This window comes from Neofelis nebulosa, chromosome 7 (genome assembly GCF_028018385.1).
Source record: "Neofelis nebulosa isolate mNeoNeb1 chromosome 7, mNeoNeb1.pri, whole genome shotgun sequence".
NCBI lineage: Eukaryota > Metazoa > Chordata > Mammalia > Carnivora > Felidae > Neofelis > Neofelis nebulosa.
The window spans coordinates 18,642,759-18,660,615 of NC_080788.1; the positions used below are offsets into that span (position 1 = coordinate 18,642,759).

The following is a 17,857-nucleotide window of genomic DNA, read 5'->3' on the forward strand; positions in this document are numbered from 1 at the left end:
CATCAAGGAATACACAGTTGTCAACAGTGTGCATGCCAGTGACATGAGCCAAAGAGACATCATGCCCCGATTGGACCCACTACTGCCATGTACTCCTGTATTTATTGCCCTGCACCACTAGACCTGGGTCACAGCATGATCCAGTGTGCCCCTATCTGCAGGTGAAAGGCTTTCCTAACCAAAATCAGTCCATAAAGGCTGGAAAGGTGAGGGAAACAGGTCGCTACCAAAGGGATACAGTAAACCTCCGGTAACTGGACCCAAAAAATGGAGATGCAGGTAATGCCTGACAAAGAATTCAAAATAACTGTAGTACAGTTGCTCAGAGCTACAAAAGAGGACATAAATGACTTAACTATGAGGAAAACAATACAAGAACAAAATGAGAAGCTCAACCAAGAGAAAACATAAAGAACCAAACACATTTTGGAGCTAAAGAACACAATGAACTGAAAAATTCAATAGTTTCAACAGCATAGTTGAATAGAAGAGCAGTGAGCTAGAAGGCAGATCAGTTGAAATTAAACAATTAGAAGAGCAAATAGAAAAAAGGAAAAAGAAAGCCTACAGGAGTATGGGACATAATGGAAAGAAAGTATGCACTACTGGCGTCCCAGAAGAAGAGAGGGAGAAAGGAATGAAAAACTTAAACAATGAGAATTTCCCAGACACAGGGAGGGAGTTGGATGTCCAATTTCATGAAGTAATGTCACCACAAAATTTCAACCCAAAATGTTCTCCAAGAATAATGAAATGGTCTAAAATGAAAGAATTTTAAAAGCTGGAAGAGAGAAAAAAATCATATGAGGGGAACCCCCATAAGGCTATCAGTGGATTTCTCACTAGATACCGTACAGGCAAAAAGAGTGGGATGATATATTCAAAGTGCTGAAAGAAAGAAACTGCCAACCAGGAATACTTCACCCAGCAAAGTTGTCCTTCAGAAATGAAGGTGAAAGAAAATCTTTCCCTAATAAACGAAAGCTGAAGGGGTTTCTCAGCACTAAACTACATTATAAGAATTGCTAAAAGGAATTCTTCAAGCTGAAACAAAAGGATGCTAATTAGTAGCTTGAAAACATGGAAATATGCACTGGTAAAGATAAGCATAGAGTCAGATTTAGAATACCTTAATACTGTTAATATGGTGATGTGCTAGATAAGGATTCACCTAGATAAAGATTAAGAGGTATAACTGACAATTTGTTAATGGACACACAATAAACAATGTAAATGGTGTCCTCAAAAATGTAAAAGGAGGGAGAAGAACAGGGTAGATTTTTTATATGGGATCAAATTAAACTTATCAGCATAAAATACACTGATATCTATAAGATTTTTTATGTAAACCTCATGGGAACTCCAAAACAAAAATCTACAACAGATACACATAAGAAGGGAATCAAAATATACTGCTACAGGAAATAATTTAATTGCAAAGGAAGGCAACAAAAAGAAAAGAATTGAACTATAAACAGCCAGAAAACAATAATACGGCATAAGTAAGTCCTTTTCTGTCAATTATTGTAAATGTTAACAGACCAAATTCTTCAATCAAAAGGCAGGCTGGTTGGCTGGCTCAGTTGGTTAAACATCCGACTTCGGGTCAGGTCATGACCTGAAGGTTTGTGGGTTCGAGCCCCGCATCGGGCTCTGTGTTGACAACTCAGAGCCTGAAGCCTGCTTCAGATTCTGGGTCTCCCTCCCTCTCTCTCACTCTCTCTCTCTCTGCCCCTCCCCAACTAGTGCTCTGTCTCTGTCTTTCAAAAATAAATACATGTTAAAAAAAAATTTTTTTAAAGGTTGGCTGGATAAAAACAACAACAAAATTAACCCCCCAAACAAAACAAAACAAAATAGGCAAACAAAAGAATGACCCAACTATATGCTACAAGAGATTCACCTCAGCTTTAAGGACACACATAGATTCAAAGTGAAAGAATGGCAGGAGAGGATAACTCCATGCAAAGGGAGAGCAAAACTGGTAAAAGGAGACAAAGATGGACACTACAGAGTAAGGGGGTCAATTCATCAAGAAGATACAAAAATCATGTATGTATACACACACACACACACACACACACACACACACATACACACATACATATGCACCCAACATCAGAGCACCTGAATTTTATTAAGCGAATTCTAACAGATTGGAAGGGAAAAATAGAGAACACCATAGAAGGGGACTTCAATAGCCTACTTTCAACAATAGATCATGCAGATAAAAAAGCAGTGAGAAAGCATTGGACTTGAACTGTACTTTAGACCATGTGGACCAAACAAACATATACAAACATGCCAACCAACAGCAGCAGAATACATATTCTTCTCAAGTGCACACAGAGATTCTGCAGGACACATCACATGGTAGGTCATAAAAAAAAGTCTTGGGGCACGTGGGTGGCTCAGTCAGTTGAGTGTCCAACTCTTGATTATGACTCAGGTCATGATCCAGTTTTGTGGGATCAAGTTCTGCATTGGGCTCTGTGCTGAGTGCAGAGCCTGCTTGGGATTCTCTCTTCCTCTCTCTTTGCTCCTCCCCTGCTCACACACACTCTCTCTCGTTCTCAAAATAATAAACATTTTTTTTTAAAGTCTTAGCAAATTTAAAAAGATTGAAAAAACACCAACTATCTTTTCTGACTCTAGTGGTATGAAACCAGAAATTAATAACAGGAGGAAATCTGGAAAAATAGTAAAAATATGAAGACTAAAAAACATGCTCCTGAATAAATAGGTCAAAGAAGAAAAAGAAAAATCAAGAAGTATCCTGAAACAAATGAAAATGGAAACAAATCAAAAGCTATAGGATACTACAAAAGTAGTTCTTGGTTTTTTAAATTTTTTAAAATATATTTTTGAGAGAGAGAACATGTGCACACACACGAGCCAAGGAGGGGCAGAGAGGGAGACTGAGAATCCCAAGCAGGCTCCATGCTGACAGCAGAGGGCCTGATGCCGGGCTCAAACTCACAAATCACAAGATCATGACTGAGCTGAAATCAAGAGCCAGATGCTTAACTGACAGCCACCCAGGCACCACTGCAAAAGTAGCTCTAAGAAGGAAGTTTATAGCCTACATCAAGACACAAGAAAGAACTCTGATAAACAACCTCACTTTATACCTCAAAGCACTAGAAAAAGAACTATGCCCAAATTTAGTAAAAGGAAGAAAATAAAAAGATCAGAGCGGAAATAAATGAAATAGAGAACAAAAAAAAAAAAAAAAAAAGACCAATGAAAAAAAGAGCTGTGTTTTTGTTTTTGTTTTTGTTTTTTTAAAGACAAGACTGTCATGAGGAACTAAAAAATGCTATAAATGAGGTGCAAAATAAAATGGAGGCGGCCATAGCACAGATTGAAGAGGCAGAGGAGAGAATAGGTGAATTAGAAGATAAAATTATGGAAAACGAGGAAGCTGAGAAAAAGAGAGATAAAAAAATCTAGGAGTATGAGGGGAGAATTAGACAACTAAGTGATGCAATCAAACGGAACAATATCCGTATCATAGGAATTCCAGAAGAAGAAGAAGAAGAGAGAGAAAAGGGCTGAAGGTGTACTTGAACAAATCATAGCTGAGAACCTCCTGATCTGGGGAAGGAAAAAGGCATTGAAATCCAAGAGGCACAGAGAACTCCCTTCAGACATAACTTGAATTGATCTTCTACACGACATATCATAGGGAAACTGGCAAAATACAAGGATAAAGAGAAAATTCTGAAAGCAGCTAGGGATAAACAGGCCCTAACTTACAAAGGTAGACATACATAAGAGTAGTCGCAGACCTATCTACTGAAACTTGGTAGGCCAGGAAGGAATGGCAGGAAATCTTCAATGTGATGAACAGAAAAAAATATGCAGCCAAGAATCCTTTAATCCAGCAAGTTTGTCATTTAGAATAGAAGGAGAGATAAAAGTCTTCCCAAACAAAAACTGAAAGAATTCATCACCACTAAACCAGCCCTACAAGAGATCCTGAGGGGGATCCTGTGAGACAAAGTACCAGAGACACCACTATAAGCATGAAACCTACAGATATCACAATGACTCTAAACCATATCTTTCAAAACTAACACTGAATGTAAATGGACTAGATGCTCCAACCAACAGACATAGGGTATCAGAATAGATAAAATAACAAGACCCATCTATTTGCTGTCTACAAGAGACTCATTTTAGACCTGAGGAGACCTTCAGATTGAAAGTGAGGAGATGGAGAACTATCTATCATGCTACTGGAAGTCAAAAGAAAGCTGGAGTAGCCATACTTATATCAGACAAAATAGACTTTAAATTGAAGGCTGTAACAAGAGATGAAGAAGGGCATTATATAACAATTACAGGGTCTATCCATCAGGAAGAGCTAACAATTATAAATGTCTATGCACCGAATATGGGAGCCCCCAAATATATAAAACAATCACAAACATAAGCAACCTTATTGATAAGAATGTGCTAATTGCATGGGACTTTAATACCCCACTTACAACAATGGATAGATCATCTAGACACAGGATTAATAAAGAAACAAGGGCCCTGAATGACACATTGGATCAGATGGACTTGACAGATATATTTAGAACTCTGCATCCCAAAGCAACAGAATATACTTTCTTCTCGAGTGCACATGGAACATTCTCCAAGATAGATCATATACTGGGTCACAAAACAGCCCTTCATAAGTATAAAAGAATTGAGATCATACCATGCACACTTTCAGACCACAATGCTCTGAAACTTGAAATCAACCACAGGAAAAAGTCTGGAAAACCTCCAAAAGCATGGAGGTTAAGGAACACTAAAGAATGAATGGGCCAACCAGGCAATTAGAGAAGAAATTAAAAAATATATGGAAACAAATGAAAATGAAAACACAACAATCCAAACGCTTTGGAATGCAGTGAAGGCAGTCCTGAGAGGAAAATACATTGCAATCCAGGCCTATCTCAAGAAACAAGAAAAATGCCAAATACAAAATCTAACAGCACACCTAAAGGAAATAGAAGCAGAACAACAAAGACACCCCAAACCGAGCAGAAGAAGAGAAATAAACAGCAGAGCAGAAAAAAACAATATAGAATCTAAAAAAACTAGAGCATATCAATGAAACCAAGAGTTGGTTTTTTGAAAAAATAAACAAAATTGATAAACCTCTAGCCAGGCTTCTCAAAAAGAAAAGGGAGATGACCCAAGTAGATAAAATCATGAATGAAAATGGAATTATTACAACCAATCCCTCAGAAATACAAGCAATTATCAGGGAATACTATGAAAAATCATATGCCAACAAACTGGACAACCTGGAAGAAATGGAAAAATTCCTAAGCACCCACACACTTTCAAAACTCAAACAGAAAGAAATAGAAAACTTGAACACACCCATAACCAGTGAAGAAATTGAATCAGTTATCAAAAATCTTCCAACAAATAAAAGTCCAGGACCAGATGGCTTCCCAGGGAATTCTACCAGACATTGAAAGCAGAGATAATACCTATCCTTCTCAAGCTGTTCCAAAAAATAGGGAAGAAAAATTTCCAGACTCATTCTATGTAGCCAGCATTACTTTGATTCCCAAACCAGACAGAGACCCAGCAAAAAAGAACTACAGGCCAACATCCCTGATGAAAATGGATGCAAAAATTCTCAACAAGATACTAGCAAATCGAATTCAACAGCATATAAAAAGAATTATTCACCATGATCAAGTGGGATTCATTCCTGGGATGCAGGGCTGGTTCAACATTCGCAAATCAATCAGTGTGATACATCACATTAATAAAAGAAAATATAAGAACCATATGATCCTGTCTATTGATGCAGAAAAAGCATTTGACAAAATTCAACATCCTTTCTTAATAAAAACCCTTGACAAAGTCAGGAAAGAAGGAATATACTTAAACATCATAAAAGCCATTTATAAAAAGCCCACAGTTAATATCATCCTCAATGGGGAAAAACTGAGATCTTTCCCTCTGAGATCAGGAACATGACAGGGATGTCCACTTTGACTGCTGTTGTTTAACATAGTGTTGGAAGTTCCAGCATCAGCAATCAGACAACAAAAGGAAATCAAAGGCATCAAAATTGGCAAAGATGAAGTCAAGCTTTCACTTTTTGCAGATGACATGACATTATACATGGAAAACCCGATAGACTCCACCAAAAGTCTGCTAGAACTGATACATGAATTCAGCAAAGTTGCAGGATTCAAAACTAATGTACAGAAATCAGTTGCATTCTTATACACTAATAATGAAGCAACAGAAAGACAAATAAAGAAACCAATCCCATTCACAATTGCACCAAGAATCATAAAATACCTAGGAATAAACCTAACTAAAGATGTAGAAGATCTGTATGCTGAAACTATAGAAAGCTTATGAAGGAAATTGAAGAAAATACAAAGAAATGGAAAAACATTCCATGCTCATGGATTGGAAGAATAAATATTGTTAAAATGTCAATACTACCCAAAGCAATCTACACATTCAATGCAATCCCAATCAAAATTGCACCAACATTCTTCTCGAAGCTAGAATAAGCAATCCTAAAATTTGTATGGAACCACAAAAGACCCTGAATAGCCAAAGTAATTTTGAAAAAGAAGACCAAAGCGGGAGGCATCACAATCCCAGACTTTAGCCTCTACTACAAAGCTGTCATCATCAAGACAGCATGGTATTGGCACAAAAACAGACACATAGACCAATGGAATAGAATAGAAACCCCAGAACTAGACCCACAAACGTATGGCCAACTAATCTTTGACAAAGCAGGAAAGAACATCCAGTGGAAAAAAGACAGTCTCTTTAACAAATGGTGCTGGGAGAACTGGACAGCAACATGCAGAAGGTTGAAACTAGACCACTTTCTCACACCATTCACAAAAATAAACTCAAAATGGATAAAGGACCTGACTGTGAGACAGGAAACCATCAAAACCCTAGAGTAGAAAGCAGGAAAAAACCTCTCTGACCTCAGCCGCAGCAATTTCTTACTTGATACATCTCCAAAGGCAAGGGAATTAAAAGCAAAAATGAACTATTGGGACCTCATGAAGATAAAAAGCTTCTGCACTGCAAAGGAAACAATCAACAAAACTAAAAGGCAACCGATGGAATGGGAAAAGATATTTGCAAATGACATATCGTACAAAAGGCTGGTATCCAAAATCTATAAAGAGCTCACCAAACTCCACACCCGAAAAACAAATAATCCAGTGAAGAAATGGGCAGAAAACATGAATAGACACTTGTCTAAAGAAGACGTCCAGATGGCCAACAGGCACATGAAAAGATGCTCAACGTCACTCCTCATCAGGGAAATACAAATCAAAACCATGCTGAGATATCACCTCACGCCAGTCAGAGTGGCTAAAATGAACAAATCAGGAGACTATAGATGCTGGCAAGGCTGTGGAGAGATGGGAACGCTCTTGCACTGTTGGTGGGAATGCAAACTGGTGCAGCTGCTCTGGAAAACAGTGTGGAGTTTCCTCAGAAAATTAAAAATAGATCTACCCTATGACCCAGCAATAGCACTGCTAGGAATTTACCCAAGGGAAATTTACCCACAGGAGTGCTGATGCATAGGGGCACTTGTACCCCAATGTTTATAGCAGCACTTTCAACAATAGCCAAATTATGGAAAGAGCCTAAATGTCCATCAACTAATGAATGGATAAAGAAATTGTGGTTTACATAAACAATGGAGTACTACATGGCAATGAGAAAGAATGAAATTTGGCCTTTTGTAGCAACATGGATGGAACTGGAGAGTGTTATGCTAAGTGAAATAAGTCATACAGAGAAAAACAGATACCACATGTTTTCACTCCTATGTGGATCCTGAGAAACTTAACAGAAGACCATGGGGGAGGGGAAGGGAAAAAAATTTAGAGAGGGAGGGAGGCAAACCATTAGAGACTCTTAAAAACTGAGAATAAACTGAGGGTTGATGGGAGTGGGAGGGAGGGGAAAGCGGGTGATGGGCATTGAGGAGGGCACCTGTTAGGATAAGCACTGGGTGTTGTATGGAAACCAATTTGACAATAAATTTCGTATTTAAAAAAAATTAAAAATAAATAAAGACAAGACTGAAAAACCTTTAGCTAGAGTGATTCAGAAACAGAGGACTCAAAATCAGAAATGAAAGAGGAGACATTACAACTGATACTACAGGAATACTATATGAGAGACTACTATAAATAATTATATGCCAACAAAATGGATAACCTATAGGAAATGGATAAATTCCTAGAAACATACAACCTACCAGGACTGAATCATGAAGAATTGAAAGTCTGAGCAGACAAGTATTAAGTAAGGAGATTGAATCAGTAATCAAAACCTCTCAACACAGGAAAGTCAGGACTAGATGGTTTCACTGGTGAATTCTTCCCAATATTTAAAGAAAGATCAACGACAATCCTTCTCAAACTACTCAAAAAAACTGAAGAGAAGGAAATAACCCCAAACTAATTTTACATGGCCAACATTACCTGATACCAAAGCCATATAAGGAGCCTACAAGACAATTACAGACAGACATACCTGATTGACATAGATGCAAAAATCCTCAGCAAAATATCAGCAAACCAAATTCAACAGCACATTAAAAAGATCATTCACCAGGGTCAAGTGAGATTTATGCCTGGAATGCAAGGTGGTTTAATACACACAAATCAAATCAATGAAAGAGATACACCGTAATAGAACGAGATAAAAATCTTAAGATCATGTCAATAGATGCAGAAAAAGCATTTGACAAGCACAACAACCTTTCATGATAAAAATGCTCAACAAATTGAGTACAGGAGGAAGACACCTCAACACAATAAAGGCCATCTATGACAAACCCACACCCAACATCATATTCAATGGTGAAAGGTTGAAAACTTTTCCTCTAAGACCAGGAACGAGACAAAGATACCTACTGTCACTACTCCTAGCCAGAGCAATCAGTTAAGAAAAAGATAATAAAAGGCATCCAAATAAGAAAAAGTGAAACTGTCTTTGCTTGTAAATGATATAATCTTATATAGAAAATCCTAAAGATACCACCAAAAAATTACTAGAACTGACAAATTCAGTGAATTTGTAGGATACAAAATAAACATACAGACAACAGTTATGTTTACACACATTAACAACAAAACATCTAAAAAAGAAATAATCCCATTCATGGTAGCATCTAAATAAAATACTTAGGAATAAATCTAATCAAGGATGTGAAAGTTTTGTAGGGTGAAAACTATAAGACTTTGATGCAAGAAATTGAAGATGACACAAAGAAATGGAACCCATGTTCATGGATGGGAAGAATATTGTTAAAAAGTCCCCACTGCCCAAAGCCAACTATAGATTCAGTGCAATCTGTATCAAAATCCCAATGGCATTTTCCATAGAAATAGAAAAAACAATCCTAAATCTATATGGAGCCACAGAAGACCTTGAACAGCCTAAGAAATGCTGAAAAGAACAAACCTGGAGGCATCACACTTCCTGATTTCAGCCCATACTACATGGCAGTATGGCGCAGGCATGGCATAAAAACAAGCACATAGGCCAATGGGATAGAATCGAGAGCCCAGAAATAAACCCCTGCATATACAGTCAACTAATATTTTTTTAATTATTACTTTTTTAATTTTAGAGAGCACAAGCAGTGGAGAAGGACAGAAGGACAGAGAGAGAGAGAGAGAGAATCCTTAAGCAGGCTCCACACTCAGCATGGAGCCTGACACAGGGCTCGATCCCATGACCCTGGGATCATGACCTGAGCCAAAATCAAGAGTCAGACACTCAACCAACTGAGCCACCCAGGTGTCCCTACAGTCAACAAATACTGACAAGGGAGCCAAGAATACTTAGTACGGAAAAGACAGTCTCTAAAAATGGTGTAGGGAAAACTGGATGGTCACATGCGGAATGAAATTGTACCTCTATCTTACACCACTCACAAAAACTAACTCAAAATGGATAAAACAGAGAAAGACTTAAACATAAGACCTCAAACCATAAAACTTCTAGTAATAAACAGAAAAAAATCTCCTTAACGTTGGTCTTGGCAATGTGTTTTTGGAGATGATACCAAAAACACAAACAACAAAAGCAAAAATCAACAAATGGACTACATCAAACTAAAAAGCAAAAGACACAACACAATTAAAAGACAACCTATGAATGGGGGGGGGGGGATATTTGCAAACCACATATCTGGTAAGGGGTTAATAGCCAAAATATAGAAAAACTCATACAAATCAATGGTATTAAAAACAATCTGATTTAAGAAGGGGCAGAGGATCTAAACAGACATTTTTTCAAATAAGACATAGGATATCAAGATGACAAACAGGTACATGAAAAGATGCTCAACTTATCAGTAAAGTGTAAATAAAAACCATAATGAAATATCCCCTCACCTTGCATCAAAAAGAGGTAACAAATTGGGGCATCTGCGTGGCTTAGTCGGTTAAGCACCCAACTCTTGATTTTGGCTCAGGTCATGATTTCCTGGTCGTGAGACTGAGCCCTGTGAGATTCTCTCTCTCCCTCTCCTTCTGCCTCTCCTCCACTCACATGCACATTCTCTCTCCCTCTCTTTCTCTCTCTCTCAAAAAATTTTAATAATAAAAATTTTTAAATCTTTAAAAAATGAAAAGAGGTAACAAGTATTAGTGAGGGTGTGGAGAAAACAACCCTAGTGCACTGCTGGTGACAATATAAATTGCTTCAGTCACTATGGAAAACAGTATGGAGGTTCCTCAAAAAAATTAAAACAACCAACCGTATGACCCAGAAAATCCCACTTCTGGGTATGTATCGAGAGAGAGAAAAACAAGATATAAAAAAGATAATTGTACTCCCACACTTACTGCAGCATTATTCACAATAGCCAAGATACAACCTAAGTTGGATAAAAAATGGACGAATGGATAAAGATGAGGGGGTGTGCGCACATGTGCGGGCACACACGCGCACACACACACACACACAGGAATATAATTCAGCCATGAGAAAGAGGGAAATCTTGCCATTCAGGATAACATGGATGAATACTGTATGATATCACTTATATGCAAAATGTCAAAAAACTGAACTTTGTAGAAACAGACAAGAATAGTGGTTTCCAGGGGCTACGGGTTGGAGGAATTGGGAAGATGTTGGTCAAAGGGCACAAACTTGCAGTTAGAACATGGATACATTCTGGAGATCTAAGTCATAGCATTTTGATTATATTAATACTGTATTATATACTTCAAAATTGCTAAGAGATTAAATCTTAAATATTCTCACCACAAAAAGAAACCATGATTGTGTGATATGATGGAGATATTACACAGTAGTAATCATATTTCGTTATATAAATGTACCAAATCAACACATTGTATACCCTAAACTTACACAATGTTACATGTCAATTATGTATCAATTTAAAAAACAGCTCACAGTTCATTAGAATATTAAAAGGGGTGGGGTAGGAATGTCTTCCCAAAAATATTACGCCATTTTTCCACACCACAAAATGGTAAAATTAGTTGGTAAAATTAGTTTACTACATAGAGAAAAATAAAACTGGATTCCTACTAACATGACACAAGAAGGTAGCCTCCAAATGGATTAAATACCTAAAAGTTAAAATAGAACAATGTCATTATACAAGAAAACAACTTTCTGGCTTAGTGTAAGGAACTTCTGAAGCAAACCATAGTGAAAAATTTGATCAATTTGATTTCATTAAAATCAGAGAAACAAAACCAAATAACAAAATACAGTGTAATTGGAAATCACCCCCAAAAGTGATGAGCTCCTAGTAATCTTCACCATTCTTTTTTTTTTTTTTTTTTTTTTTTTTTAATTTTTTTTTTCAACGTTTTTTATTTATTTTTGGGACAGAGAGAGACAGAGCATGAACGGGGAAGGGGCAGAGAGAGAGGGAGACACAGAATCGGAAACAGGCTCCAGGCTCCGAGCCGTCAACCCAGAGCCTGACGCGGGGCTCGAACTCACGGACCGCGAGATCGTGACCTGGTTGAAGTCGGACGCTTAACCGACTGCGCCACCCAGGCGCCCCATCTTCACCATTCTTTATAGTTGCATAGCACCACATGGGATGGATGTACAACAGTCGTCCATGAATAGTCACAGAAGTTGTTTCTAGTATTTTGCATGTATCAATGAATACGCTTAGGCATATGTATCTTCATAATGTTAGATATTTATCTTTAGGGTAAAGTCCTAGAAGTAGGATTGCTGAGTAAGTTCCTGTGTAGTTTTGTTAAGAAGTGCCAAATTCACCTCCAGAGAAGTTGTTGCCCATTTGCACTTCCTCCAACAATGTATGAGAATGCCGGTTTCCCCACAACTGCACCAACAGAATGTTGTTATATTTAAAATTTTTACCTGTCTGTGAGAAAATATATCAATGTTTAAATTTGTCTTTTTCTATAATGAGTGAACTTGAACACTTTTTCATGTTTGAAGGCCATTTTAATCTTTGTGTGTCTGTTCATGTCTTTTTTCCATTTGTTTATTGGGGTTTTGGTCTCTATCCTTCAATTTTTTGTGTTTTTTTTATTTTTTTAATCTTTATTTTTGAGAGAGAGAGACAGAGACAGAGTGTTAGCAGAGGAGGGGCAGAAAGAGGGAGACACAGAATTTGAAGCAGGTTCCAGGCTCTGAGCTGTCAACACAGAGCCCAACATGGGCCTTCAACTCACGGACTGAGAGATCATGACCTGAGCTGAAGTCGGATGCTTAACTGACTAAGCCACCCAGGCGCCCCTATGTTTATTTATTTTTGAGAGACAGAGAGACAGAGGGTGAGTGGGGGAGGGGCAGGGAGAGAGGGAGACACAGAACCTGAAGCAGGCTTCAGGCTTGGAGCTGTCAGCACAGAGCCTGATGTAGGGCTCGAACTCACAAATCACGAGATCATGACCCGAGCCAAAGTCAGGCACTTAACTGACTGAGCCACCTAGGTGCCCCTCTCTCCTTCAATTTTTAAGAGTTTTATTTATTTATTTATTTATTTATTTATTTATTTATTTAGGGATATAAGCCCTTTGTTATAGGCTATGAATATTTTCTCCCAATTTGTCAGTTGGCTTTTTGTGATACTTTTGTCAGGCAAAATTTTATTATTTTATATAGTCAAATTTATCAAGCTTTTATTGATTATGAATTTTGAGTTAAATTTAGGATCCTTTTCCCTACACCAAAGTTAGAGAGGAATCACCAATGTTTTCTTCTAGTATTAGTATAGTTTCATCTTTTATATTTAGATTCCTAAAAACCCATTTGGAGTTTATTCTTAGGTATGGGTCTTATATTCTCCAAATGGCTATCTAGTTGTCCAACAGGCATTTATTAAAAAGTTCATCTTTATCCCATTGATTTGAGATGCCACATTGACAGCATATATTAAATTTCTTTATGTATTTGGGTTTAATTCTGTGTTTCCTATTTTTATTCTATCATGACCACAAATTTTAAAAGGCTCTCAACACTGCTCCAAAATGCAACTACAATCCCCTAGTATTGTTGACGTCCTCATGTTCTGACATCACTACATTTGACCCTTGAATAACATGAGTTTGAACTCAAGGAGGTCCACTTCTACATGGACTTTTCTCAATAAATACAGTACAATGATGTAATTGTATTTTCTCTTCATGATTTTCTTAACATTTTCTCGAGCTTACTTTATTGTAAGAATATAGTGTATATACTAATACATATACAAAATATGTGTTAATCAACTGTGTTATCAGTAAGGCTTCTAGTCAACAGTAGGCTATTAGTAGTTAAGTTTTGGGGTAGTCATGTTCTACAAGGATTTTCGACTTGCTGGGGGTCAGTGCCCCTAATCCCCATGTCCAATGATCAACTGTATTTTACTTACTCTATTCGAACCTCCAAGACTACCTCTTTTTCTTGCCAGCTTATTACTTCCTGTCACATTTTCCATTGAAAACATAGATGCAATCAAATGAGACCTACCTGGTCTTCCCACCATGAAATCCAGCAATCTGCCTGCATCTGTACCCATGTGCTCTGCCTTCCCTCCAGGTGCGATGGATGGACTCTCTGCTCTTATCTATGGCCAAGACTTTCATGTTGTATATTGGAACCCATCACCTCTCTCCCCCTCAATGTCTTCACCCCTGCAACTATCCCCTCTCTGGTAGCAGCAATTTCTACCTCCCTCCTACATCTTTCTCATCAGCATAAAAGCATGCCTTTTGATCACCCATTTCAAAAACCTGACAGAACCAAACTCCTCAGTTATTACCCCTCTGTCTATCTGTAACACTTATTAGAGCCCACAAAGATCATCAAATCCCCTCCACAGTGCTGTACATAATTTTTATTATTTTATCTATATGATAATGACCTCAAAAACATGGGAAGGCGCTGATCTACATGGATCCAAGAATGAGAACAGATGCTGAAGTCTTTAGTGGATGAGAGGGAGAGACCAGAAGATCTGTAGATAATGCAATAAAAAAAGGGTAAGTAGATTATGGAGTTTTGAAAGGATTTAGGGAAGAAGGGTTGAATAATGATCTCAAAATGGCAATAAGGAACAAGGATAACACCATAACTGCCTGGACTACTGATAAATGGGCTGTCTCTCTTTTCCAACTACTCAGCTGAGATAACACACTGAAAACCAGGGAGCCTAGCACTTGACACATAAGGGAAGGTAACGTTTGTTGAACCAAATCAACTACAGGCCTCACATACAGCTGTCTTGCAGCATATGGAATTTAGTGGACTTATTTCCAAGTCCCTGCAAGAAAATCTGCCTCTTCTGACTTCCTGTCCCATGACTGATTCCAGTTCACAAATTTGGAGTCCACCAACAGCCCCACTCCCTTGAATCTGCCTGTAAACCAATCTTGCCCCCTCATGCCACCATTTTGGCTGCCCCTCTTCTAACTCTGGGCTATGAACTTCTGCTCTGGCCATAATGGAATAACAGAGACCAGATGTATTCTTTCACCTCAAACAAAGAATTAGACAAAAGATAGAAGACACTGGACAAAAGAGTGCAGGAGAGTGATTCCTGGGGAAAGAGAAATAAACCAAGTATAACTGGGAAGTGCCCTACCTCATTGCCTGAAAAGTTTCCAGACCAGAGCACAGAGCACAGTGATCTTGCCAAGTTGAAGAGATAGAGTCTGAAGTTCAAGGAGGCCAAGGCATCTAGAATTGTGGGGACAGAATATGGGGAAAGGAGGAGAAGAGAGATCCCCTAAGTCTCTGGCTGAGTACTGAGCTGCACTAGCATGTGAGAAAATCACAGAGACTAGGAAAAGAACCAACAGAGGAAAGTAGGTGGAACCATTCCCATGCTTATGCAGGGCTAGGAATAACCTGCTTTTCCACCAGCCAGAACAGTGAGACCTCTTACACCACAGCATTGAGTAGAGTCTTCACAAGTATCTCATCATACTAGTGGGGTTGAATTAGCCCTAGACTAAAGGCTGCTCTAGACTTGCCCTCATGGAGTATAAAAGCAAGTCTCAAAAGGATCAAACTGATTTCAAACCCCAAAGCCAAAAAATATTTAAAGGAAGACAACAAGATCTAGCACCCAGCAACATATAATTCACCATGTCAAGCATCCAGCCGAAAATTACCTAACATGCAGGAAAACAAGAAAATACAATCCATAACCAGAAAAAAAAAAAAAATCTACAAATAGACCCAGAATGAAACACATGATAGAATTATCAGATAAGGACTTTAAAACACCTATTATAAATACACTCCACATGTTTGAAAATATGAGAAATGATGAAAAATGGAAGTTATAAAAGAAAACCCAAATAGAACTTCTACAGATGAAAAATACCTCTAGTACAAGATGTACTGAATATCCCAATTAGATATTATAAAGGAAATGGCAACAGAAATTGTCCAAGATAAAACAGAAAGACAAAGAAAAATGCATAAGCATCAGTTAGTTGTGAGACATCAAATGACCTAATATATGGGTAATTGGACGGGAATAATCAGAAAAAAATATTTGCAGAAATAATGGCTTGAATTTTTCCAAATTACATGAAACCATATAAACCTGCAGATCCAAGAAGCTTGATTAACCCCCAATAAAGAATTATGAAAACAACTATACCCAAGCTCCTCATGATCAAATTACATCACCTCTTTAAGGCCTCTCCTCTCCCAAACTAGGAGATTACTATTCTTAAAGTCAGTGCTCAACTATACTATCTCTACCATCCAAAGATTTTCAATAGCTTCCCACTGTCCATCAAATAATCGTCCATCCAAGTCACTTGTCCATCCAAGTCACTTACAGAATTCAAGGTTGTCTATAACCTAGCTCCAACTATTACTGCAGCATTTTCCCACATTTCTGTTTGCTTGCACTTCTTCACTCCAGGCTACTAGGCTACTCATAGTTCCCTGTTCACAAGATCTCCCTGGCTTCCAGCCTCCACTGGAGAGCATATTATGAAATCCCTCCCTCCTTTCAGGTGTCAACTAAGGAAATGCCACCTTCTCTAGAAAACTGTTCTTATCACCCATGTATCATCTTATCCCTTTTCTTCTCATGGGGTCAGCATGTTCTCCCCTATCACCACCTTAATATAAGTTTTATCTTTCCCACTAGATTATAAGTACCTTAAGGGTATTAAGTACCTTGAGGGCCGGGTCTTGTTTTCACATAGCCTCTTGGCTCTGAAAGGTTTGGGAATAAATGCATGGTAGCACATGTTCCTTACTCAGGGTGGTGAATGCATTTTAAAATAACCTGGTGTTTCCTGAAGATGTAGGAAGACCCCCTCCCAGATCACTACTGTAGGAGTCCCTCAGGGCTCTTGCACAACAGAAGCAGGGATGGAAGAGGGCAGAGGGCACAAATTGGAGCTGCACATCACCATCATGCCATCCTTCCCAGGGCTGTGGGGCCTGACTGTGCCGGGGGGCAGGGAGGGTGACCCCAAGTCTCCTCAGCAGCTCCACTGTACCCAGGAGTTGTTCTCCTGGAGAACAGGCAAAAATGGATCCTGTCCCCTACCCCACCCTCATGCCTCTGCTTGGCCTGGTGATGCCAGAAGTACCTCCTCTCCAGAAATAAGCTTGGAGGAACCCTACCCAAGGTGTTCAGTACTGCAAGGAATTGGCTAAGGAAGGCTAATTTACTGATGCAAATGAGGCTTATTTCTCACAGTCAAGGCTCACTGGCACCACTGGCTCGCTAGCACCACCCAGAAAACAGGCAGGTAAATGCATAGGGTTCTTATCACTGCATGGCCAGTACCCTATTGTGGACCAGAAGAAATCTTCTCAATCTTCTCTTCTCTCAATTCTGTCCCCTACTAAAACCCTGCCTTAGGAAGCACAGAGCAGCAAGGCCCCAAGCAAAGGGGTTAAAGAGCACAGGGTCCCAAGCCAGTCAGCCTGGGTGGGACTCCCAGCCTTCCCATTTACAAGTTATGTGATCTTAGCTTAGTTTTTCCATTAGTAAGACAGGAATAGGAAGTGCCAACCTCCCGAGGATATTGTAAGGATGAAATGGATTGATGTATAAAGCTCTTGGAGCATTGTCCGGCATCTAATGAGTGCCATGAATTAAATGATGATTGTTTTTATTCTGTGCTGCATCCTAGTCTTTTCCCAAAGAGAAATCTTCACATCTGTTTGGGTCCTTCCTATAGCCAGGCTCAGCCTCCCACCTTATCAACCCAAGTGGAAACTGTCTCAATTCAATGACTTTAGACACGTGCCCTCCCACCTCTCCCCATCCACACTGCATTCTACTAGGCCTTACACGAAGCTGTGGCCATCTCCCAGGTGATCTCTTCCAGATCAG

General features: G+C 38.7%; 1 protein-coding gene across 2 annotated transcripts in view; it reads right to left on the reverse strand.

Annotated features, from left to right (window-relative positions):
* Window positions 1-17,857, reverse strand: part of LYSMD4 (LysM domain containing 4) — a 32,089-nt gene that overhangs the window by 4,196 nt on the left and 10,036 nt on the right. Inside the window, exon 3 of one of the 2 annotated variants that reach the window (XR_009263910.1) lies at window positions 14,406-14,497. The exons of the other annotated variant lie outside the window; for it this stretch is intronic. The gene's annotated coding sequence lies outside the window, so the exon portion shown is untranslated. Of the gene's footprint in view, window positions 1-14,405; window positions 14,498-17,857 lie in introns of those variants that run through there. 2 annotated transcript variants of the gene reach the window in all.